General features: G+C 38.2%; 1 long non-coding RNA gene across 2 annotated transcripts in view; it reads left to right on the top strand.

Moving 5' to 3' along the window:
* Positions 1 to 11,798, top strand: part of LOC135302574 (uncharacterized) — a 48,197-nt gene that overhangs the window by 22,594 nt on the left and 13,805 nt on the right. The window lies entirely within an intron of this gene.

Genomic DNA, 11,798 nt, shown 5'->3' with positions numbered 1-11,798 from the left:
CTAGGATTATAACAGTTTATCCTGCTATCTCTAGCAGCAGTTTCAGAAAGCAGCTTTGGAAATCATGCTCATTTCCTCTGGCAGCAGTTTTTAAATATTTGAGAATACCTTAGGTGTATTTGCTAAGGCTCTTTCTTAGGCTCTTGGCCTATTTCTTAATTGAATATAGAAAATCCTTCTATTTTTAATGACTGTTAGAAAATAATCTAAAATAATTAGAATTAGAAATGCCATGCAAGTAATGCTTATTCTGGGAGTACAGTGGTTTGCATGTTAAAGGAACCTCACTGGCTGCATATTAAAGTGAACTATTTAATGGCAACCATTCAATTAAAAATTGGAGGGATGGTAGGGAGTTGGAGCAGTACAATAGAAGATTTGCAAGACTTTATTGCCCATGACTAGTTTATTTGTGTCCTCTGCATATTGACAAACTAGTTTAGTTAAAAGGATAATTATGCCAGGGGGAAATTACAAAATTTCTTGGAGAATAAACAGAGGCTATGGATGAGACAGGAATTGTGGGAGTTCAGAATTCTTTAGGATAATTCTGACAGTAAGTGTTGTTTACATATTTGATCTACTTGCAGCCCTTCCCTGGATGACTCCTAGATCCTCCTCATTCCCAAACCCTACATAAACTCTGTTTTATTCAAGGTTTAATTTTCAGGTCTGTTTTAATGAAAGATTTTTACAGGAAAAGGACAGCAATAATATTAGATTTAATAAAGGCTTCTGGATAAGGTTTGATCAGGCTAAGCCAGAAGTTTGAGAGACCTTCCAAATCATTGTGCCTGATGTCTCCAAGTAAATAAAGGTATATTCCATATATTTTCTGATTTATGTGGTTTGATTTTCAGGTCTTTCAGCTTTTGCTGAATTATTTTCTATGTAAAAGCTAAGGCACTGATGCCAATACCATTTCTGTAGGAGGTATTACTTAAATAATCACCCAAATAATGACACATACTAAAATAACAATGTTTGATGTTATTTTTATATTAGTCAAAGGCAAAGATCTGGTAGAAACAGTGATGCCCATTTTGGATTAATACATTTATTTTGATATCCCCTCCCTCCCCTGTGTTAATGTGATCAGATTTTGTTGTTAAATCACCTGCCATTCTCAAAAGGCCTGAAGGGCAGCCTTGAGGTCATATTCACTCCAGCTGCCAGTATTACTTGTGGAACTCCTCCTCCCTCAGACTACATTTACCTGTTGTTGTGTGGAGAGTTACCATTTTGTGGACACTGAGAGACTGACTTTTGGCAGATAAATGCGGCTGACCTTTCCCAGGAAGGACCCAGAGATTTTTTCCTCAGAGACAAATTGGTTTAGAAGGCAGACTCATGCCAGGGTGTGTGCAAATCACTTTACAGATGATGTTTCCCACTCCCAAAACCCTGCAGCTTGGCTACCAAGTTGTAATTTTTTGTTGCTGTACTGTCTAGTCATGGGACAGTTATCCTGCTTGTCAAGCACAGATCCAGGGTGTCCTCACCTGAATGTGCCTCTGTTAAGAACAAGATGCTAATAGATTGGCAAATAACATGATATAGCTCTGGGCAGACCCAGCTGTAGCTGCAGGCTACTGCCAAGCACCACGCACATTCATGGTCACAAAAATGAAAGGATGTGCACATTTGCCATGAGGAGCCTTGTGAGGGAAAACAGAAGGATATATGGGAGAGCTCAATAATGAGTGTTAGATTGGCCTGAGGGCTGATTACAGGAAGAACCCAGGTGAGAAATGACATGTAAGAGCTTCAGAAAAATAGAATTTATATAAATTAGTGGGAGAATATTTCATAGGAACTCTTAAATGAGAAAAGAAACCTCTGGTTCAGGAAGCAGAACAGTAAAACTGGAGAAATTTGACTATAGATTTGCTCAGTTCTAATATGTTTCCTCTGACATGGAGTGCTAGCCATCACCTGAGATAAATTTACTTGGCTTGATTTGTTTCAGAATAATCTTGATTTTATTTTTATATGTAGGTAAGTCTGCTTAAGGTGCTGCACTGGACCAAGGGCTGGTGTCAGATATGCTCTGTTGTTCATGCCCAGAAGACTGGGAGAGTTGAAGGTGACATTTTAATAGCTAAAGGAGAACTCATCAGAAGGTCTCTGTCATGGGCTACCTCCTCTGCCACTCATACAGAGCCCACCAAAGCCAGTCCCATTGCTCCCACACAGTCAAGAAATTCTAATTTCTTAGAAGCTAATGTGGGATATGACTGGAAAGGATAATGTAAGCATAATTTGGACACAGTCAAAGATGCTTTTTGAAGACTAGATAAATGGGAAAAATGTTAGGCTTGATGGTTATCTTCAGGCAAGCTTTAACTAAGAATTACTGGGAGGCCTTTTGGATGGAGAGGAACTGCAGGGGACAACTCAGGTTAAAGCAGATAAATGATTTTTAGACAGGTTTTCTGTTGTAACTCTACCTGTTTGAGGCCATATTCCTCTGAATGAAGCATTTATGGAAGGTTTTTCCCCAGCTCAATATTACTTTTTGGGAGAAAGGAAGTAAAGTGGTGCTGGGTTCCTATTTTAGCCCTGAGCACAATATGAAAATCATTAATCTGGGTGATCCTTTGAAAAATGCTAATTAGGTAGACTGAGATTTTCCCATATGAGTACCTTTGCAAGGCTTATTGTCTAGTCTGAGATAGATATCTCTTTCTCTGGTTTTAATAAAAATATCAAACGATGTCAGTTTTATTTCATTGTGAAACAGCAAAAAAGAAGACAATTAAAGCTCAGGATCTTACATGCCATGGGAAAACTGATTCACATCCAGTTCTACTTCAGGTAGACTAGAGAGTACAGTTCATGTTTTGAGATTAAAAACAATATCATGAAAAGGGGCAGCTGGATAATAAACTGGACTGAAGGGTGGATTTTGTAACAGCTTAAATCTTAAATACTTGTAACCTGGGAAAGAAGATCCTTATAGGGAGAAACATTCATAAGAAGAGGTAAAAAAAGGTGAAAATAGACATGAAGGAGTTGGGACTTTCCTGAGGAAGTAATGGGCTGAAAATTAGGAAGCCAAGAGAGATCTGTGTGATGAGAGAAGTAGTGGAAGGTGAGCTGCAGGTGGGACAGATTTCAACAAAATCCTGTGAGAGAGGATGGCAAGAGGAGGAGAGGCACAGCAGAAGAGAATCCCTGGTTTGAAGACCTGTCAGTCCAAACAATGGATCCAAAGGTCATCATAGTGTGAATTTTCACATCAGCTTTGTCTCAAGCCTCTAGGCTTCTGAGGTTTCATCTAAACCAGACTGATTATTTACTTATTGAAAGGCAATGCAGTTACACCTGTCATCAGTTACTTTTCATGGTATTTAAGTGGTTAATATTCTTGCTGTTGCTGCTATGTTGTCTTTGCATTTCTTGCACCATATGTCCTCATTGGGATGTCCAGCTTGTACGAGCATCCTTGAATTTCTTTAATAACCTGTGTTGCTTCAAGTGCAAAGACTGAGTTCAAGTGAAGCTGTTGCTTTCTCTCCAGATCACATTTATGGTCCAGATTAAGTGAAGGTGAGGTATGGCTTGGATTGGTCTCTCAGGCTTGAAGCTTCCTTCACAAATTCCCTGCTGAGGAGAGTTTAAGTCTTTTACAAGGCAAATCCTGTGTCGTTAAAGGAGAATTTCATTTTAATCCTTATAGTAACTGACAACTGTGAGGATTCTGTTTTTCCAAAGGACAGGTGTAGCATTAACCCTGACCTTCACCTATGTTCCCTCTGATATTCTGGAATAAGTTTGTAGCATTTTCTCCTACAGTAAATTTCTTTCAGTGCCTTTAGCCACGGAGCTTCTTTCTACAGAAAGGAAGCCTGGAAAACCTGACTGGGTTAATGCTCTTGTTGCATATGTTTGGGTTTTCTCTATCACTATTTGAGCTCTGAAGATTACAGCAATTTGGGGAGGTTTTAGTTGAAAAAGCCTAAAATTGAGGATGATCTGAAGACATGAGGATCAGAAAATCTTCTCAATAGATCTTTATGAGAGATGCAGCAATGCACATTTATTCAAGTTCTATCAATATCAGACAAGGGTTCAACTCTGTTCCTTTAACTGCTTCAAATAATACAAGATGTAATCTCTGATGCTTTTAGCTCAAGTTGTAGGCATTTGTGTTAGTGATATCTGAGCAATTTGTCAAAGTAATAAAGGTTTCTGAATTTTCTTCTGCATTTCACTGAATTCCTGTCATGCTCAAGTACCCAAGTGTCTGCATTTCAAAAAGCTGATTCTTGGTCAGATAGAGACTGGTCTTGGTCAGAGAACACATTCTGATGTTTTAAAGTTTATTTTACTTTATATCAGAGCAAAATTTATCTTTTTCTTGTGTGTATTGAAGCTGGATTGAAACGTTATTTTCCAGAAAAAGCCCTACTTTCGCTCTGAGACTCTGAAAATGAGAGAAAATTTCATCATGGACAGGCCTTGCCAATACTATGATCAAAAATGTCATTAAACTCAGCAACATTCTATGCAACATCTTTTCACAGAAATTGCATGGTCAGGGCTTCTTTGAGCAGAGCTATTTGTTATTATTCCAGCCTGTGTACTTAATTTTTCAGAGTTTTTGTGATTTGAAGTTTTCAGTGATTTTGTCTGTGAGGAAGCATAAATCAGCAACATGTAGAACAAGAAGAGGAGGGAAAGAGAATGTGCAAATGGGTTGCTGAGAGAAACGAAAAAAAACCCCAAACCATCATAATTACAATGCAAATTGAAAACCAATGCAAGGATATATTTTTCTCTTTTTTTAAGCTGTCTTCATCTGGGTTACCCTTCCCTTTTCTTTCATGCACATTGTCTAAGCTTTAGTTATAAAGCATGAACGAGAGAAGTTAATTTTAGCTTTTCTGAGGTTTTTTCCTGCAGGTGTTCTGCACAGCAAGACAGGCTTGTTTGGTCTGTTGCACACTGCCCACAGAACATTACTAACATGCAGCTGTGCAGAAACATCTGGACAGCTTGACTTGAAAGCACTCTCAATGTGTGCATGTGAATTTTTCCTCTAGACATGTAGGAATGATATGTAGTGTGTTCCATGGGCCATTGCTTCTTTGGCCTCAGCAGTGGAGGACTTTGATGTCTTCTTGTTTCTGGTTTGTTATTTTTGTCTCTTGCAAATTTTTTTTTAAATACTTCTTGCCTCTTCCAGTAAGGCTGGAGCACACATGAGCTTTGTATCTGGGATGGAGAAATGAGAAGCTGCTTGTTCCCAGCTGTCTTGTAAGCTTTTCTGTAATTGAAAACTTTTTTAGAATTCAGCAGTTCCTGAAGCTGCTCTAGGTAATATCAAAATTAAATTTATAGTTTTTTTTAATTGGCTTTCCTGCTTGGATCTACAACCAGACTCCAAATACCTGTGTTTTAGACCCAGAGGTTTGAATAACCCTCAATCCTCTTGTCCAATATCTTGGAGGAGACTGTTTGAAGTTATAGTTCATTACTAATATATTGCTTATTGTTCTTTGAGAGTAAGCTATCAGTTACAATGAACGTTTATGTACATGGACAAGCCTTGGAGAGGCAGTTCTGCAAGGTTTTGCAAATGTAAGATATGTAAGATAGGCTTTTGATGGTCTGCAAGCAATTTGATGGTTGGCAGTGCAATGTACATAGATTATTTCTGTGAGCTCCTGTTGCAGGACAAAGCATTGTTATCCACTCTGGATTCCTGTGCCGTTTGAGGCAAAGACACTTTTAAAAGCCCAAGAATGGTGTCCTTCTGTCTTGTTAATGGAGTGGAGTTTAAATCCTGCTTGACCTGTGAAAATCTGAAGACAGTCTTAGTGACTGTGTTAGTGACATCCAGATTGGATTAGTGTAAGTCTTTGTTTGTAGTTCTGCCAGCATCATCATTCAGAAATTACCGCTTCAAAACACAGTAACGAGAATGATCTCTGGGTCTGCAGAAATAAGCAAGAAAAACAATGCAGACTTCTCTCTTCAGAGGCTCTCAGCTCTGACAAAATTGGCTGGAACATCTGTTTTCTGTCTTAAACTCTTTAATGATTAGGTTCCTAATTGTTTGACTGGGTGTCTGTGTAAGCACAGACCCAGGCATTCTTGAGTTAAAGCTGGACTTCTGGCACTAAAAAGCAATACTGAATAGATAAAATACAATCAATTCATATGAAACACTTATAAAATGATGCCTGTTTTGCTGTGGATTTTCTGTGAGAGTTTTTGTTAAATTGGTTTCTTGTTAGTTGCAGCTGGTATGGTTACTCAGCTATGCTGCAGATTTAGGATTAGTATTTTAAAGGGTTGCAGCCCTGCTTTGGGATACCTCCTAGAGTTATTTGATATACAGAGTCAGTTGTCATAGATGGAATAGTTTGCTGTTCCTTACTTAGAACACGTGAAGACAGAAGAGTGTCTATTCATTGCTTTGTAGTTTGGGAAAGAACAAAAGCAAATGCTTAACTTCAACCACATGTTCTGCTAGAACATGAGAAAGTGTTCAAATGCTTTCCTGTGCACTTCTGCATTTAGGTTGTGTTGAAGGTATGCTTTGCCAATCTAAATGGGATTTCTGCATATTGCTTTGTGCAGTCCCCTCCTAATGAGAGCTTGGTCCAAAGGAATGTTTCCTGCTCTTTCTCTCAGCCATTGCATCTTTGCAGGTGAAGACTAATCTATAAATTTCCTTTTCTGAACTGAAATGTGGAAAAATCACACACCAAGGAGAATATATAGCATGTGTTTCTGGTTTGTGTAGGCTCCACCCACAAAAAACCCTAACATTTTCTGTGACTCTTTTTTAAAAACAACTGATACCAGAGGGTAGATCAAGAGTAAGTTCAGGGAAAACCTCATTTAGTTTTGATAGTTTCATTTCTGGATTTGTTATCGATATAATTCTGATTAGAAGTGTCATACAGTGAAATTGGTCAGCAGAAGTTTTTTAACCTTCCTGGATTTAAAGTTATGGATATTCTGTAGATAGTCTGAGCAGGGATAACATGCCCTGTTTAATCTCAGTAAAAAGGCAACAGAGACATGGGAAGCTTCCAATGGGTTATTTTTCCCCTGATTTCAGGTGTATGAGGCTGCCAGTATGGTGGCAGTTACTAGTGTAAATATACTCCTACTGTCCTATTTCCAAAATATTCCCACAGCAGTGAAACTGGAGGATTTTAAGGCTGCCTGTGTGCTGTAACTTTTAGTGTTGCTTCTGTAATATCCATTTTCTTGAAGATTCTACCAAAAACTCTTTGTACATCAATCTTCTACTGCCCCGTTTCATCTCCTTAATAGATTAGTACTTAAGTTTTTTCTGTAGCTTTTCTGTGTGGGTCCAATATGCATTTTTTGTCAAATGTCTTTTTTAAATTAATTCTGATATTCTAATAATGCATAAGTGCTTTGCACAGAAAGAAAGATTGGAAATCTGAGTAGAGAGAACAAAAGAATATTTCCTCTAAAAAATATGCCTTACTTATGTAGTTTTTTCAGTATCATCATGCTTTTAATTCAGTGTGCTACACTGCTAAATAGAAAAACTAAGTGTTACTGTAAAATGTTTATCCCTAATTTGTAGTTACAGAAGAAACTTTTTAAAGTGTCTGAAACATTTTGCCTTCAAGTGTGTTTAGAAATTTTAGGTAAAGTGTTCTGTTTCAAAAGTGTGAATCCATCAGAATAATTTGTGTATAAGTTCATAGAGCAGACCAGCTTCAGGGAAACTTTACTTTGTTTGGTTTTTGAGACAACTGGAAAGAGTGTGAGCCACCCCAAAATATCCTGACATCCAGCAGAGTCAAGTTCATCATTATCATAAATTGTGACTAAGTTAGAGCAGTCTGTTTGCTGGATACAGCAATCTGAGAAAATTTGAATATAGCGTTGAAACCACAGATATTTCTATCAATGTGAAAGTTGGCTGTTTAGGTGGTTTGGGGAAGACTGAGGGCAGAGACAAAAGCAGGTTACTTGGCATGCACCAGGCCATGTTAACTTCTTTTAACATATCACAGGACTCAGGACTTGTTTTGAATGAATTCATGTTTCATTCAAAACAAATGCTGCTGGACCAAATTCTGCTTTCCACAAGAGGTTCCTCCAAAGCATTATTTCCAGGAGGGAATTCTGAGCTTGACATCTGATCTTGTACCCAGTGCAGGTGCCTGCTGGTCGCTGACTTTTCCACATCTCTTTTGCCAATGTGAAACAAGCTGAGTGGATGAGACACAAAAAATCAAGATTTATGACAATGTTATGAGATCCTGTCTGGGGGGGGGACCTTGCTGCGAAGGCTGACCTAGAACAGAGGCTGGACAGAGCTAAAGAATAAAGTGGGGATTTATTAGGAGGCCTCAGTGGATCCACCTTGGACAGCACAGGAGCCCAGCCTGGGCTACACCTCTGGTGAACCCAAAATGGTCACCAAATGGACAACTGCTCACAGGGTCTCTCACTTTTATAAGTTCTGGTCCATTTGGATATTGGAGTTAATTGTCCAATTCCAGCTTTAGCCCGTGAAGTCCTTTTTTTTAATATCTTCAGTCCATGTTGTTTATGCTCTTGGGCCTGAGATTTGGATCATTTGTTCTTGGTCCCCAGCTAGAGAAGGAATTATTTTGTCTCCTACTCTTTGAAGAGAGCTTACTATACCCTCATATGAAGCCTTGACCCACACACTAAAGCACGACAGAATCTGAAAAATATAAAGGCTAAAACCTGAGGCATCAGCTGAATCACAAACCTGAGATTTCTCGTGGTGGTACAATATTATTCTGTCTCCCAGTACAGTGAAATACTGTGAATAAACTACCATAATGGTCAGAAAAGAGTGCTTAGGAAAAAGATGAGTGGCTGTGTGTGGATGTGGCTTCCTCAGACATTTTAAGCTCTTCATTTTGTCTCTGATTTCCTTTAAACATGTGATACACATTGACAGCCTTTACTTAAAATTCTATTCCCCCAAATGATGTTAATACGTTGCAAACTATTCAGCTGGGAAATGTGCAGCACAATTTCATTCCTTTTAAGGGTTGAGAGGTCCTTACCTAATGTTTCCAACAGTTCATCTGTGAGGTTCTCACTACCTCAGACTGTGCCTTTTATTTCAAAAGAAATTGCAGCAGATTTAATGAAGGGAACATTTTGAAGCCAATTTCCAGTATTCTTTTCCTAAAGGGATTAAACTACTAATGTAAATGTTCACAATAAAGCAATACTCAGACATATGATGAAATCTGAGCTCCAATCATTCTCTGGCATTCACACACTTGGAAAGACTTGATTGAAATTAGTGCACCCTTCATGTGCCCCTGCCTTTTCCCTTGATTTGTCACACTATTGAGTGCATCAAATAGAAATTCCACTGGATTTTAACTTATTTAACCCCTGCAGCAGACAGGTTAAAATTAACCTCAGTTTGGAGGATGTGGTGGAGATCATGCTGTAGACCAACATCAAGGTACAGAATTGAATGACAAGATGTGTTTTTATGGTATGGTGTTCTAGAAACACATACTAAAAACAGAAATTGTCCAAGCAAGGAGATGGAATTTTTCTCCTAAATTAGTGGTTTAGAGACTAGAGATTTTCTTCCTGTTAGAATCCTGAATTTATCGAAGGAAATTAAATGCCAGACTCCTGATTAGAATCAGACTTACACATGGTAAGTTTTTTGGTGGGAAAAAGGCATTTTATTTCCAGAATTAAAAAGGTTCTGAAATATTTAATACAGCCCTGAATTTTTTTAAATTGCTTTTGATGTTTAAAAGGAACTTGTCTCCCACACGGTTTTGAACAAACTATCATTTTCAAGGGTGTGATATCAAACCAAACATCCAGGAAACCTCTAGAGCTTTGAGATTTAGAAAACAAAACTGACTCTAGCAAGAATTAATACTGAAAGATGGCAAAGAATTTCCCAAGAGATGTGTGATATCTCCCATAAACCAGAAGTAGTATGGAAAGAAATTGATGAAAAGGCAGGTTGTTGCTATAGACCCTGAGGGTGGTTCAAAAAATATTGGTGTAATGTTTGTACGTATAAGAAAAGTACCTTAAAGAAGCTTTGGGGATTGATCATGAGGGATTTGAATTGCTCCAATATTGATTGCAATAATAACCATGCAAAATCCAAGGAAAGCATGCTTTTAGAGCTACTCTGGCACAGTGCTGCTTTCATAATGCAATTTGTTGAATGGTCAATATAGCCAGAGGATATTTTGGACCTAATCCCTGGAAATGAATCAAGTGCTTTATGATTTAATAAGGCTGGAAAATGGGTACTACTTGTGTCTGAGTAAAACCTTCTAGAGCTATCATCCAATTTGAAATACTTGTTAAGAGAGGGCAGTAGATGAAGCAACACGAAAGTGACTTTGAGAGACTGTAAAATGCCCTGAGATATCTTGATTAGAATTCATCAGTTTACAGCACGAGAGTGGAGGGGTGGTCAGAGGGATGCAGCTGATGTTGATCCCAGTTGCAGGGAATAAGTGTGTGGGCAAAGGGGCAGCAGAAACCTTTGTGGGAAAACCAGCTCAAGGCAGGATGCAAGCAGCAACTGTGCAGCTTCCAACACACAGCTGGCTGTATAAACAAATCTGTTTTAAAGACAATTGAGAGTAAATACGAATACTGAGCATGGAGGGCCGTGCAGTACATTCCAACCTGAGGTCAAGGGTTTTCCAAATATACTGACAGTGGTGTGTAGGTATGCAGGGGGCTGGTTCCCTGCTGAGCTGGGACAGAGCTGGAGACGGAGAATGAGGAAACAGCTGATACTTGTTTTATTTGAAAAAGCAAAATAAAGCTTGCTTATTTATTGTTGGATTTTTTTGGTCTTTAGAGAGACAGAAGAGGTGAAATGTGGCTCTGTCAAAAAAAGGGGTAAAATTTGCTAAAATTTGAGGCACCAAACCAAGAATGAGTAGCAGGGACAGGGACATGCTTATCAAAAATTAGATGCAATTAAGAGGGAGAGAAGAACTCTCCAGTATTAAAGAAAGAAAAGGTTTCACATAAAGAATAATATGTTTCTACTTTCTGAAATTAGAGAAGCAACAAAACCCCAGTGAATTTAAATGTCACACAGAAATGTATTTTTTTTTTCCCAAGTGAGGAGCAGAGCATATTACACACCTTTTTGAGGAAAGAATTTCACATCTTTCTCTTGGAAATTTCCTGACACTTTGTGCATATTGGCAAAAGAATTTATGTTTATTTCTCTTTATTTTAGGGATAAAGATTTGTCCAGTCTTTTTGCTGTTCTCTCATGTGATTAAGGAAATAATACAGTGTGTTTATTCTTGTATGTGTAAATCCTGTGGCACAAGCAGCCTGATTTTGGTCTAAGAGTATTTGTAATCTTTTGTGTGAATGCACAGAACCAGCAACCATCAGAGATTGTTTAACATATGTTTTGCAGTAAGTGAAAGAAATACCATGTGCTGTGGTGAGAGGGAAGAAAAGGAACCTGTAATACTGGGTCATGGATAGCCTGAATTGAGTTCAGGTGTATCCATCTTTTGTTTAAACGTTAATAAACCAGAAGTTTCATGGTTTTTTATGTCTTACTCTACGAAAATGGATCTGATTGTAACATCTTTGAAGAAAATTTGTTTTCTTCTTAATGCCTGTCATGCTTGCCTAAGTCTTTTTGCATGATTAAAATTGGCAGGATTTTAGTTAAGTGAAATTCTGCTCATATGAGCTGTCAATAGAGGGAAACAAAACAAGCCCAGAAGAGTTGTGTGACATGCTCAGTACCAAACCATGTTCCAGTAGTGATTACAGATAAA

The sequence above is a fragment of the Passer domesticus genome, chromosome 6, assembly GCF_036417665.1.
Source record: "Passer domesticus isolate bPasDom1 chromosome 6, bPasDom1.hap1, whole genome shotgun sequence".
In the NCBI taxonomy this organism is placed as follows: domain Eukaryota; kingdom Metazoa; phylum Chordata; class Aves; order Passeriformes; family Passeridae; genus Passer; species Passer domesticus.
Note: the sequence above shows the minus strand (reverse complement) of the source record. Positions and strands in the feature narration are given on the sequence as shown.